Source organism: Podarcis raffonei, chromosome 3, assembly GCF_027172205.1.
Source record: "Podarcis raffonei isolate rPodRaf1 chromosome 3, rPodRaf1.pri, whole genome shotgun sequence".
NCBI lineage: Eukaryota > Metazoa > Chordata > Lepidosauria > Squamata > Lacertidae > Podarcis > Podarcis raffonei.
In genome coordinates, this window is record NC_070604.1 from 64,475,228 (window position 1) to 64,490,674 (window position 15,447).

Below are 15,447 nucleotides of genomic sequence, written 5' to 3' on the forward strand. Positions count from 1 at the left end.
ACCTTTTTCTGCCTCCCCACTTCCAACTACTCTCTGAAGACTGGAGAAGAAGCCCTCTTAAGAATGTTAGGGGGGTGTAGAGGGGAAGGACTAGAACATGTGAAAAATGAATATAAGATTTTAGCTGCAGTTCACTCATTTTCAGCTTTGTATTCTTGTTATAAAAAAGCGCGCCGGGACATTCCGTTGTTGTGCCCATAAGCTAGGTTTAAGGTGCCATTTAGCTCCTAGTTTTCATATCTCAGTTTCTAACACTGCCCACCTCTGATCCATGGCATCTTACCCAAGACAACCTGTTTATGCATATATCTATAATCCATCGCAGGAATTTGGACTTTGTTATGATTTATTCAGATGCAAAACCATTCAGCATTCTCTAATTGGTGAGGAGCAGGGAACAAGGGAGGCAAAACTGACTAGAAGAATAAAGCTTGATGTAGGTCAGGCACACATTCTGGTATTTATTTATTTATTTGCAGGGGTTTGTTGTGTGAAAATCAAAACAAATGGGGAAAAGCTCACATAGCTTAATAAGTCCTAATTAGCAGATGTATACAAAACAGGTCATTTACTCTATAATCTGGCCTCATAGCCATAGAAGGGGGTAATAGTTCTCTGCTATTGAACCTGACATCTTATTTACAAATTGAGCAACAAACTGCTCTCTGGATTGAAATAGCTTTCAAGTCAAACAGTGTTCGTTTTTCGCTTTGTGGAACACTCCCTTCAGATAGGTTCCCCTTAACAACTAGAATATCCAGTCGCCATTAATCTAACCTGTGAATGAACTTCCATCATAGTGTGGTTGCATAGTTCTATTTAACATACGAGAAAGCTTTCACTAATTTTGTAGCACACAAAACAACACTTCATTTTTTCACCTATGGACTTCAGAAATCTTATTCAGCAAGCTTTTTTTTTTTTGCTTTTTTGCTTTTTTTTTATATACTTATAGCCAAGCATTTCTCATAAACTTAGGATGCCCAGGACTTCTGTTTTGGTCAAGTGAGACTCTTGACCAAATAAGTTTATTTTTATTGATGAAAGGAGTGGGGAGCTGGTGGGGTAACACGAGAAAACTGATCCACATAGTAAGGAATGGTAAAGAAAGAATCCAGCCTACATCCGTCTCTAAACTATTACGGTCTCTTAGTTTTCTGTCATCTGTGTACGCAGCTCAGGATGCTTCATGTTAATCTAAGGCAGCCCTGCGTACTAACTGATGAATTAGAATCAAAAGGATAATAGTACTGCAATTATATATGTGCAATTTTCATTGAGTTCAATGGGGCTTACTCCCAGACAAGTGACTTTAGTATTAAAGCTATTTTCACAGTGGGAGTTCCTTTTTCTTCTGCTGTGTGCAGTGTATCTGTCTATGGGAAATAGTGTGGAGCAAGTGACAATCCCTCTGAAAAAGCTTGCAGCCAGGGTGGCAAGTAAAGGGTTCACGAGGTTAGTCTACTCTAATGCTTAAGTAGCAGGGTGCCCTTTCAGATAAAAATCACAGAAAGATATAAGTCACCTTCACAAAAGAAGTAGTGGCTGGTTGGATTAAAAGCACAAAGGAAATGGTTTGAAAAGCCCACATCTTTCATTTACAAAAGTCGCATTGAGGGTTGGAAAGTTATTGTGACACGAATCTTTAGGACCGCATAGCGGTTTGCTGTAATATTTTTCAGTCACCTTGGCCTCAGTGCCATCACACACACATGAGCACCAGTAGAAATTGTTGGTACTATTCTGAACCCTATGAAGGGACCTCCTATTCCTCAAACTCTTTGTCATAATACTCATCTTCCAGCATTTTCCTTGTAGACATGATGAATGGAGACCAATTCAGGGACCTTCCAAATTGTTATACTTGGCCTTGTGGCCACATGTTCTTATCTCTTGGCAACAAGTTAGGGCATTGGATTAGGCATAACACCTACTAAAGGAGTACAATGTTACAACCCAGGATGGAGCACCAGCAAAATATGTTGTAAATCAGAGCTGGCCCTGGACAAAATTATGGCCCAGATAAGGATTATATTCAATCCCTTTTCTTTGTTTAGTGTGTGTGTGTGTATGTGTTTTCAATATTTTATATAGCTTCCATATTTGCCCTTGTGCCATGCCAACTTGCTGCTTTGCCCCACTCTCTTCTGGTAAGCATCAGTGACACCTGCTGCTTAGAAGCTATCACTGCAGCTCCACTTAGCAAACTGCCATATATATATTGGGTGTGATTATTTCACTGTCTTATTAGAATATATCATTATTTTTCTCTGAATAAAACAATGGTTGTGTAAAGGGAATTGGGGTTGCTCGTGCATAAGGGGGCTGCTGCTCTAGGCAACGTTGTCTGGCTAAACCTTTCCCTGGCTGGGCAGCCCTTTCTCCGTGGCTGTGTCAGTCACTGGCAGAATCCGTCAGTGGGTGTTTCCTGAACTTCGTCCAACATAAAAGCTCTTTGACGCCAAGTCTCCGCCTAGCCTCCCTGCGTGGAAGTCTTCTGCGCAGAGTGGGCGTGGCCAGTGGAGGTCCTGGGCTCTCCCCGCTGGTCTCTGTGGAAGAGTCTTGGAGCCATCTCTCCGAAGTCCTTCCCTGCTCCCCTTTCTTCCTGGTGTCACGCCGATTTCCTTCCCCAAAGGAGGTGTTCTCTCTCTCCCTGCTGGTCCCTTCTCCTGCATCGTTGGGGAGCCTTACCTCCACTCTTGGCTCCGATGGCAGTTCCCTGACAGGTTGCTATTAGCCAGGGCTATGTTGATCAACCAATTGTTGTCCATTAAGGCAAAAGTGCAGTTATTTTGAGGGTTGTTAACCTTTATTCCCTGATGGTTGCTATGTTTTCTTTTAAAAAAAATAATCATAAAAGGTAATATCTTGTGGATCTTATAGCCTTCAACTGATACCTGATTCAGTTTATGCCTTCTTTTTTTGTATGTAATTTGCATTATAGTCTTTGGTTGAAGCCCTTGATCTATGCATAACCCAGACAAATCTACATTCAGATATTGTCTGAAGTTAGAGTTATTTTGGATCAAGTGCAGGATAAATTCCATAGTGTCTGTTAAAAAAAAAAGGTTTTTTGTTTCCTTTTCAATAGAAGTCTCTTAAGACTGTTGACAGAAAAGAGGCAAGTGTATCACATTGGGAACAATATGTTGTTCTTTCTTTGTAACGGTACATATTGTTTTGCTTCCTCTTTGGGCTGTTTATTTGAAGGATGAATAGGTCACTCTTAGCAGGAGAGCTCATCACATGAGCACAGATACAGAAGACAGATGAGTCAGTTCCACACAGACTACAAATTACGTATGCTGGATAAATCTATATCCACATTTGCATTTGACCTAAGCTTCAACTTAAAAACAAAACAAAACAAAGAAACAGGTTAAAAGAAATTAGACTGAATTTCAGACACTGTTTGCAGGAAGGACTTCAATATAAACTACATGATTGGAAACAAGGAAGTCTCTTTGGCAGACATTAAAAATGAAATACTCTGTGTCATTCTGAATGAGTTTGAACACACATAGGGATACATCTTACAAGGAGGAAACTTCCTCAATGTATTTCACAGAGGCAAATGAGCTGACTGGAAAAGTTTGTAGCTTGAATGCTTGACAGCCAGGAGTGGCCATTATATCACCTGCCTTGGTTGAGGCAAGAGTGAGGAACCTGTGGTTCTTCTGGACTCCAACTTCCATCAGTTCCAGTCAGCATGGCCAATGGTCAAGGATGGTGGGAAGTGTAGTGCAACACCCCTGGAATGCCACAGGCTCCCCATCCCTGGATTAAGGGACTATGACCCACTGTAACATAGATTTTATATCTGTGTGCTGAGGTCAAAAATTGGTTTGTTCTCAAGCCCTGCTTGTGGACTTCCTAGATGGCTACAGTTAGAATCCAAATGCTGCCTTTGACAGATTCTTTGACAACTCAGTCAACAGAGCATGAGACTCTTAATCTCAGGGTTATGGGTTCAAATCCCATGTTGGGCAAAATATTCCTGCATTGCCGGGCGTTGGACTAGAAGACCCTTATGGTCCCTTCCAACTGTACAATTCTATGATTCTGTGATCCAGCAGAGCTCTTCATATGTTCTTGCTTCCCAATTCACAGTTATGTGCTTGTTCAAAAATGAATGCTGGAATAATATTCTCAATTCAGTTCAATGGAGAGGTCAATACTGCAAGCTTATGCACAAAGTTGGTCCTCTTGCAGGTTGGAGAGCAATGTGTGTTGGCCAAAAAACACTCAAACCTAGCACACATCTCCTGAGCTTGGAGCTCTTTGTCTGATCTTGAGCTGCTCACTCTTCTCATCTGACACATTTCTTTCATAGCGTAGATTTTCACCATTTCCCAAATGTTAACAGGAGTTCAGAACATTCTAAAACAATATTCTTCCCACTTTCACACACACACACACACACACACACACACACACACACAACAGCTTTCTCTTCACCTGCACACCAGTCCTGGTTTAATGGGTTAGTGATTGTGCAACGTAATGATGCTCTTTCTGATAGACCCACAGTAACTGATGCTGACTACTGTACATTTTCTGTCTTTTCCAATGTGTATAAATGGATGTGAGGTGGGAAAGTCACACAGCTTCTTCCAGGAACTGCAGTGATGTCTAAAAAAAGAAAGCTGCAGTGAGCAAGAACACAATGCAGAATGCTGGGCTCATATTTGTATTCTCTTTTCACTCTCTTAGGAAATCGGAGTTGCAGGGCGTGTGACCCAAAATGTCTCTATTGAGTACTGCTGCTCTATTACCATAAAGGCATCACATTATTTTTAGTGCACTTGGATTTCAAAGCACAGAAGATAATAGATACTGCTGAAGAAAAAAGATTATGAAAATAACATAGATATGTTAATAGCAGCAAAGACTGCCGGGGGATTTTAATTTGCATTTATTATCCAATTAGAATTTAGCTACACATACTAGTAATGTCAGTGAAAAGACCAGAGATTTCATAGGGGTGGGAAACTGTGTGAAGTGGAAATATATATACATTTCTGATGAAATTGTGAGAATACAGTAAATATAGTAGTTTGCTTGGCAATTTGAATTATTGTGTCTAGAGCTGTACTTAACAAATTGTGCCACTAGTCACAATAATTTTTGTGTGTGGCAGCATACCCTGGTTTTTGATCAGGAACACAGTACAGTTAAGAACTACTGGTGTGGCTGGCAAGCCCAAGTGTCAGCCATGCGCCATATATAATAATGCACAATAAACAAGTTCTAACATTACCAAGAGATAGCCAGCTACTTCGCTCTGCCTTGCATAGCAGCTACAGCCATGATTCTGGTCCTCACCATCATTTTTAAGGCTAGAGAAGAAATCCATCCTCTTCTGAGGAATTATAACTCAGAGAAAGTTGGATTCTGCCAGATTATGAGAACCAACTGAGAAGCACATCCTCTCTAAGGTCGTATTAGGGAGCCTGTGGCACTCCATATGTTGCTAGACCTCTGCTACCATCAATCCCTGCCAGCATGGTCAATTGTCAGGAATGGTGGCAATTAGAATCCACCAACTTCTGAAGGGCCACAGATTCCCCATCCCTGCTCTAAGTCTCTCAACTATGTACAAAGAGAGACTTCAGTGGGAGTACTCTTGGGCTTAGGGGGTTTCCTTGGGGGCAGGTGTCGTTGCTGTTATTGATATTAATTTTTTGCATCTCTCTTGTTTCTTTATTATGATCTATGTGGAAATTGTTCAATTTTATTGTGTACTTTTATGTTTTATGTTTATGATTGCTTTTGCTATGTTTTGAATTATGTATTTTTTAAAAAAGAAAATGTAAGCCATCTTGAGCATGGCTTTAAATACAGAAAGACGGCGTACAAAGAAAATTATGCATGCAAATACTACTTGGATGTCGGAGAGCCAAAAAAAAAAAAAAAAGCTGGGAGAATTGTGAAACACATCCCAACTGGTTACTTACTTCTGATTTACATAAGAACATTAGAATCACCCCACTGGCTCAGGAAACCAATGACCTATCTAGTCCAGCATCCTGGTCTCATAGGGGCCAACCAGATACTTGTGGAAAGCCCTCAGGTGGGCCAGGTGTGCAATAGCAGTCTCCCTACCTGAAATTCTGGAGTTCAGAGGTGTCCTGCCTTTGACAATGGAAGCAGAACATAGCCTTTTGCGGCTAATAGCTTTTGATAGGCTTTTAATCTTCCCTGCTTGTTATTTTAAAGAATTGAAGGGAGCATGAGGGACCTTCCCATTATATGTACTTTGACCTGGTCAGGAATCATCCACCAGCTCTGCATCAGGACCTGCTGGTTGTGAGATGCTACTGTGAGATAGTAGAGAAAACTATCCCCAGCAGAGGGTGTTGTAAGTTCTTCTAGGAAGAAATGGAGATTTACCCCAACATTTATTTATTTTTCTTGGATCAGGCCAATGGGATTTTATTCTGTTCATGAAATTCATTTTCCATATTTCGAGGTACCTAGCAGTACTCTGCCTTTTCTCCTTATATCACATTCAAGAAATGTGTGGTTCTTTATCAAGCTGTACCCTGAGTAGAATGAAGAAATAAAAATGGGTGGTAAACAAGGCCACTTTCTAAAACAACAGCCCTGGGGACCCGCAGACCTGCTGGTGCCCTCCCCCAGGTCATCCTCATTCTGCCAGCCTTTGTGTCCCTGCCACTCAACAACACTATTTTAGATGAAGACATCACATACAATGGTACCTTGGCTGTTGAACTTAATCCATTCCGGGAGGCCATTCAACTCCTGGAACTGTTCAAAAACCAAGACATGGCTTCCAATTGGCTGTAAGAGCTTCCTGCACTCAGTCAGAAGCCACGTTGGATGTTGGTTTCCAAAAAAAGTTCACAAACTGGAAGACTCACTTTGCTGCATTCGGGAGCCAATTTGTTCGGGAGCGAAGCCATTCAAGAACCAAGGTACCACTGTAATGGTCTTTTTGTCCTAGTCATTTCCCTTTGAGGAAGCAAAGAAGGGTCTTTGTAGGGGCTGACATGTCCCAACTGCTGGGTTATCAGAAAGTAGATTATTCAACATTTCACCCCAGGTTTATCTTTTAATTGAATGAGGTGGTAACTCTGTGCACACTTTCTTGGGAGTAAGTCCCATCAAAGCAAGTGTGACTTAAAACCAAGTAAATGTGTAGAAGATTGCATTGAGAATGAAAAGGAGCAAATATTTTCTTTCAAAAAATCTGTCTGTAAGAATTGCTCTTACAATTTACTTCAGAAAAACTCCCCGATGAGTCGTGTCTAGAAATATTTGCTTCTTTCTTGTAAATTCACTTTCTAAATATCCTTTTTAATACACAAATGGGCCCTCCTTGTATCTGAAAGGCAGGCATGCCTTCAAGTGCTGTTCTTGAGCTAGCTTTCTATTATAGCCCATGAAAAAGAAATGGGACCAACTCCAAAGCAATCAGATTGTGTTACTGGTCTGCTGAAGAGTGAGGATTTTATTTTGTGTTCTAATTTTAAGCACATATGGGACTGACAGCTTTTTAATGAAAATCTCAGTGCCTCAATACACGTTTCTGACACTTTCATACAACGTCCCATAGAGAAGAAATAGACCACAACATATGTTTTGAGATGTGCAATGTGAAAGCTTGAAATTATTTCCTTTCCCATCACCATAAACATCTTGTTGCTATCTAATAAGCAGATTACCTTTTCCTTCCACCCCTCTGCTTGGTGCTGATTTGGCAAAGTAGAAATGACAGTACTAATTCAAGCAGGCTATGGATGCCACGTTGGTCCCCAAAGACAAGAAATGGAGAAAGAAAAGGATATCTCAACAAAATGCTAGTTATCACATTTCCGCACCAGGTTGATCAAACAATAATTCTGTTCCTTCCTTTGGTGGGAGGGGAATTTGCCTCACTTTCCCCTGCCTCCACCAAGGAAAGAGGCTCAAAGTGCTCTCTTCATCTGGGAGGTGGCCTTTAGTGGGATTGTGTGTCCAATTGGAGGAAGGGGAATAACCTGCTACTTAGGTTTGCTCTGCCCTCTTCTCCCCTTTTGCAGATCCCTCAGTTTGGAGTTTGGCAACTGTTCAAGGTCCACCACTAAATGATGGCCTCTTATATTCATTTCACTGGTGACCCACTGTTTGAATTCTAAACTGTCGATCTTCTGTTTGCTCTCTTTGGAGTCTCCTTCAGCTTGTTTATCTCCTTCTAACAATATGGTGACTAAAACCGTAAACACAATTCCAGCAGAGTCCTGATTAGCATCAAGTAGGCTGGTATTATCACCCCCTGTGTCTTGTATACTCTGGCCCTGTTAATAGAGCCAAAAACAGCATTAACCTTTTTGCAGCCGCATCATGATGCTGATTAGTATATAGACCATGATCCAATATGACATGTGAGCGCTTGCCAGGACTAGATGTTAGCTTGTTTCCACACTATTTTATACATCGATATTTCCCAATAAAACTATATGTCACAGTGGGGAACCACTTTTGTCACAGGTACGGAACCACTTTTGGCTAGAGCGTCACACACACAAAACATTTATTCAATACAGGCAGCAAGGCAGCATTCTCCACCACACCTGAGGGCAGCCAACCCAAACTGAAGTAGCTACCTCATCTGCCTAATAGTAGGGCTGGCCAAGTCCCAGAGGTCGCACATGCAGGTCTAAATGCAAGGTCAGGCAGGCAGGCAAGTGGGCAAGAGGACCAGATGCCATACAAGCTCTTCTCTGGTGAAGTCAAGTTACTCAGAGTAAAAAAATAAAATAAAATTGGTGGTCTGCTCCTTAGGCTCAGCAGACATAAGCACTACATGACAGGGCCAGGACTGCAGCTTAGATGGCATCTTTGAAGCACAGAGCTCAGTCTGCTAGGCTGGGGTGAAGCAGAAGGTAATAGACTGTGGCTAGCCGCTGAGAGCCCACTCCCATGTCCACTGTCCTTAGGCAAGCTACTGTTCTCTTATTCTCAGCCGTGCATCTTCAGCAGGGGGACAATACTTCTGGTCTATCTTTCCGAGATACAAATTTACTCTCCAAACACTTTTGTTTTTCAAGACTCTGGGAAAGAGAGGGGCTTGCTGGCCCCCACCTACTCCTGGCACCGCACAAATGTCTAAAGCAGTTCTATTTTCTGCCAGGCATTCCCGGAGGAATTCATTTTACAATACAAAATTGCGTTGGGTGAAATTGAGCAAAGGTTTCATTTGCTGCAATGAGATTTTGCTTATTAAAAATAATTAAATCCATAAGGCTCATACTAAAGTTCTACCCTTAAGCCTCAGCTCTGCAACCTCCTATGTTCTTGTGGTTTGTGCCAAGTCCCAACCCCATTAAAGTCAATGGACTATATCTCGAAGGTTAATCCTACATGCACTTCCAAGGCAGAAGGTGCTGAGTGGGGCTTTAAGATAATAAGCAAATATTATAAGACACTGAAACAAAATGAAGATGCTTTTTTTTGTTTTGTTTTTACAAAGACACATGCACTAATCAATCACATTTATTATGTGGAAATTTTGTGTCTCCCCCTTTTCTTCTTGTCCTCTCCTGGTAAACCCATCATTTTTTCCAGGTTAGCTACTTGGGTGGAAGCCTACATACCAGAAACAGCTCACTAGGTGGAGGTAAAGCTGCTACAGTAATTTTGAAGCAGGTAGATCAGATCATTGTTGCTTACTGAGATGAAGAGGGGCTGGGCAGTGGGGAGATCAGGGCAGTGGGGATGTCAGGCAGGCACCATGCTGATCTCCCCACCACCTCACCTCTCCTCCTCCTGGTAAGCAGCAGCAACTCAACAGTGGGCAAGCCAGCACAGCCACTTCTGCTACATACATACATCAGAAGAGAGCAGGCAAAGGGGGAAAATCAGTGGGTTTGAGGATGATGGGTGAGGCATGATAACAATGGTAATATGGCTATTTACTGAATTTCTGGAAAGTTCCAAAAATATATGCAGAGACCGCTTGCCAGATGAGGTGAAACCACTCTGCTAGCTCTCCGGCAGGTGGGTTTCTGTTGCTTACCGGTAAGGAGAGGGGGAGAGATGAGGCAGTGGAGGGGTCAGTGGTGCAAAGAACACTAGCAAAGCTAACCTGTCAGTCCTGTTGGTGCATATGCCTTGCACTAGCCTCCCTGCCAGGTGAGAGACACAGCTGCCAGGATGCTGATGCTGCAGCTTCGCCAGGTAGGCCTGGCAAGTTGCTTCTGGATAAATGGGACGTCTACGTATGGGGGTGGGGTGGGGGTGCCTGGGAATTGTGTGTGTACAATTTTTTAACAAATCAATAAAATGTGAGTAGGAAAAAAAGAAATGGAATTTAAGGTCAACTTTCCTGAGCATTAAAACAGCTGAGAAGATGAATACAGGATAAGAAGTTTCTTAAACAAATTATGATTAAATGGTATTCTGCTGAGAAGTCCCATTGATTTCAACAGGATTTATTTCTAAGGAACTCTGCTTAGAGTTTCAGTCAGGAAAAGATTAGCACCTAAAGCTTCTTAAGGAGAGTTAGCGTGTTCATTTTTATGCTAGGAACTATAGATGTGCACTTTAAAATGCTTCATTTTGCTTTACTTTTTGTTTCATTTTTGGCAGTCACATCCATTTCATTTCCCATTCGTTACTGTTTCATTTGTTTCATTTCTCTTTCATTACGGTTTCATTATGGGTTTTTTCTCTCGTTCAATTTTTATTTCTACATGGCTATCCAACTTAAAGCCTACTCAGAGTAGACTCGGTGAAATCAGTAGTCTTAGTTGGTTCTAGGATTAAAATAATGTCCATTTATTTAATAAGTCTGTTATTTAGATATAATCGAATAGCTATAATGTCTTCCATACAAATAGCATGGAACACTTTGTACTATTTGATGAAGTCATTATACTGACAGATAGAATGGGTGGGGGTTATAAGCAATAAACAGGGAGCACCACCCTCTAAGTTTGTAAGTAAAAATATTGCTTAGTTATATATTTTGTTAATTTCAGAGCATGCCAAGGTCACACACAGAGAAATTCCCCTGGATGTATCAGATACAATGCAATGCCTTTTGAATGCATGCAGGCATTGAGCTAACGTTCTGATGCTTCAGCTTAGACATTTTCATGTTATGATTTTCAGTGGTCATCAAGATCACCCCTTTCTACAGAATGTTATAGGATGTAGCAATTTGTTGAGCAACATGGTGCCTCTTTGTCTGTTTCAAGAACACCTTCTATGAAAATAAAAGAAACACAACTGCTTTATATTGAGTCATTCCATTGGTTCTTCTATCTGAGGATTAGTTACACCACAGCAGCTCTCCAAGATTCCAGGCAGGGGTCTCTCTAAGTCCCAGCGTTACCTTGAGATGCCAGAAATTAAACCTGGACATTCTACATGTATGGAAGATGCTATACTACTGAGCTGTGACCTTTCCCCAATATTTTCCCCATTCCTTTCAACATTTTCATTCATTTCTCATGTGAAGGGCTGCCTTTTGCAAGTACTGAGATCTTCTAGAGAAGACCTTATCTCAGTCTCACCATTATCTGGGGCCTTTTTGGACAGGAACACAAGAGAAGACCTTTTCAGTGGCAGTGCCCCAGCTTTGTAACTGCCTTCCCACAACCAGAACCGTAGCTAGGTGATCTTGCACCCTTGGCAGAACCACCCAGATTGCGCCCCCTAGCCACGGACAGATTAGCTCTTCTTTCCATCTCTCCTTCAACCCCCCCCAATTCAATTTACCCTCTATTAAAAACCTTTTATTATGAAGCGATAATTGATATTTTTATTTATAGACATATTTATGGACATATTTTAAAGCCGATTTTGCCCCTGGTGGGGGCCCATTTCACCACCCCCTAGCTATGGCCCTGCTCACAATAACCACCTTTTTTGCAGCGAAGCAAATATTATTAAATATTATTATTATTATTCACATGCATTTTGCTTGCCAAGTTAAACTATTTCTTTTACTGATCATGATGTTCTAATCGGCTCCTGACTTGCATTTACAGTTTTCTACAGTTCTGTTCTTTTTTTAGTATTGTGCATTTTCTATTGCTTTCCGCCCTGTTTTCATAGCATTTAGCTTCTTTGAGTGTCATGGGTCAAAAGGAGGGGTGTAAATTGAAATGAATAATAAATACATTATTCTGTTCCCTCCTCCTTGTTCCTTCAACATTTAGCAGTGTGGATTATTCCTTTACTTGTGCACACATGGATATTTTGCACTAAAACACATCCCATGATCTCTCTCTTAACCTTTCGGAATTACACCTTTTTGCTATTGCTGTGGCATGCAAATATATTATTTCGTGATGCTCTCTTTATTCTGAAAGGCATGACAGATGCAGGTACAATGGTAACAACTACAGGCTTATTTTAGTTGGGGATTTAGGATGTGACCCACTTTAAGCTGACTACATTTGTATGGGCTGAACTGTTTTCAGGAGGGGAAAACATGACAAAGTTGCCAAGAATATGCCTCTTTCCAGCAGGCAGAAAATTAGTCTTCAGCTTAAATGACACAAAGGCCAAATGATACCACTCTGCAATATATTTGATACTGAAAATCTGCTGTTTCATGTTTTCATAAAAGAAGGAAAGAAAGAAAAAATTACAAGCCTCCTTATTGGTTTTCTTTTGGGGGGGGAACCTTGAACATTCTTGTCTTGTCTTCACCAGTTACACAAATCCATTTTCTTTTTGTAAGGAATAGAGCACACCATGGCTCTATTTATTTCTAAATGCTGTATTGAAGAATTTCTGCTCTTTGAGCATGTATCTGATACACATGCATTTCGCTTTCTTCTGAATCATCCTCTCCTGGATTCAGTGGAAATCTTTCTGTTGATTTAATGGACATTATGTCAGGTGCATTATTTCAGTGAAGAGTAATTGTGCAGTTTATAGAGTTTTTTATTTGACTAATCATTTTGGCTGCAGGTTGTGCTGTGGAAAGAACCAGTACCTATAAACCCTCCATTGAAAATATTGATGTGGGTAGCATTTCTTCTAAACAGAAGCTGTTTAACAGTCAATAAAATACACTGTTGGCAGACATTCAATTTGAAATGATTAAAGAATTCCTACATTTCCAATAATACCAGTGTAGTCAAAAGTAGTGTGAGGGAAAACTCTAGATGCTCTTTGGCTGAGAACACCTTGTAGCAATACAATTATGGCTCAACAAAGACTCAGTCATGACACCATAAACTTAATTATCACTATGCTGGCATTCAAATGATTTCATATATTCTTATTTAAGGAAATCCATCTTTACTCAAAAAAGGGGGTGTTATTTATTTATTGGGTTTATATACTACCTTTCTGCCAAACTGTGTCCTTCCTTAAAGAGGGGACGTGTTGCGGTGAGACCTGGAAACCGAAACCCTGTGTTGTGGGTGGGTAAGATTGGTCAGCCACAACATCGAAGGTAGGTCCCTCGATGCTGGGTTCAATCTGGCCAATGGGGCACAGTCCAGATGAATCGAGGGACCTTTATATTGTGAGGAGAATCAGAACTTACAGGGTTAAACAGTTCTGTGTGACGTCTCACATTCTGAGGCGTGGTTATGTTCACATACGGGAATCTTTCTTTGTGTGTGAGTTTCCTTTCGTTTTTGGCTGAGAGGCGAAAGGATGTCTGCTCTCTCGCCGGGCTGATTTATGATGTTTTTCTTCTCATTAAAAGACTGTTGGAGATTAGCAAGAAGCCTGCATTCAGTCTGATTTATTATCCACACACAAGGCAACAGTTTCTGCCGCTGCAAAACTCTGCTAAGGACTATGCTAAGAGAGCTAAGGGAGCTCAAGTTTTTTCTATCGGCACAGACATCCATCGGCACAGCAGAAGCGTGCCGGGCGCCATCTTATCTCACAGGTTATGGGAAGCTAGCCAAGCTTTGGAAGCTGTTGCCACGTCGTGCCTGTGTGTGTGGGAGAAGCCAGTTTGAGCTCCTGCCTAACGTTTGAGGCAGCGAAGCTTGCTGGGGAGGATCTCATCTTCAGGACCGGGTGCCAAGAGGAGCTGCTGTTACGTGAGTAGGCTCAGCCCCGGAGGAGAAGATGGCAGACGGCCAGGAGTCATACTCCGTCCCTTTCGAGAAATTAAATGGGAGAAATTGGGAGGAGTGGTCCAGGAAGCTGAAGGCCTGGCTGGTAGCCAAGGGTCTGTGGGAGGCGGTCCAAGGGCCCCCACAGCAAGCTGCAGCCGGAGCTGCAGCAGCAGATGTTGCAGTTGCCCATGCCTCACAGAGGAGAAACCATAAAGCCCTGGGAGCTATAGTGCTCAGTTTGGAGGGCTCACAGCTACCATTGGTGGATGGTCTTGAGATTGCTTTTGAGGCCTACCAGGCACTTGAGAGAGTGCACCACAGGACCACAGCTGGGGCAAAGATCCACACCACCAGAAGCTTGTTTGAGATGAAGCTGCGTCCTGGTGATAGCATCAGACAGCATGTGACTGAGATGCTCTCTGTTTTCAACAAGCTGAGACTGTTGCAAGTCAACTTTTCTGAGGAACTGAAAGTTTATATTTTGCTCAGCTCTTTGGACAAAAGTTATGACAATTTGTGTCTAACTTTGGAATCGATGAATCCAGCAGATCTTACGCTGCAGTATGTGACTGGTCGCTTATGTGACGAACAGGAACGCCATCTCAGAGAGGGCCAAGCTGGCGCTGGGTGCCCTGCCGGTAGCAGAGGGGGGGCCAAGCCAGCAGAAGGCACAGTTCAGGCTTTTTCCACTCGTCATTGTTTTGTCTGTGGGTCTGTTGACCATTTACGTCTATCCTGTCCGCGGAGAGCCAGAGAGGCCGGGCAGGATGTCTCCAAGGTCGCTTCCCATGGCAGCCAGCCAGGTTTCCATGGCAGCCAGTCTAGGAGAGGAGGCCAGTGTGGGAATGCGAAGGGAGGACGTGACAGAGGAAGTGAGAAGGACTGTTCTTCTTATCACCTAGCTGCCTCTATGGCAACGCTGAGGGACAACTCCAGTGAGAGCAGCATGCTGCGTTGGGTCATCGACTCAGGAGCCAGCCATCACCTGATGCCAGCGCCACCTAGTGGTGAAATGTGGAACTGCAGGGCTGTTTCAACCGGGAAAACAGTCACTCTTGTTGATGACTCACAGAGACAATTAACCACTGTTGGCAATGTGTTTGTTTCTTTTTTACAGGCAGAGCTGGAGGTCTACATTGTGTCAGGAATGAAATGTTGTCTTTTATCTGTATCTGCTCTTGTAAAGGAGGGTTATAAGGTTTGCTTTGCAAATGATGTCTGTTCTATTTCCAGGGGTGGGAAACAACTGGTCAATGTTGCATGTCAGAACAACCTCTTTGTTCTGGAGACACCTCTGGAGGGTAAGGGGGACGCTGAGACAGCACAGGCGAAGTGTGCTAACGTTCCCACACATGATTCGTGTGCTCACTTGTGGCACAGGAGAATGTCGCATAGCTGTTGGAAG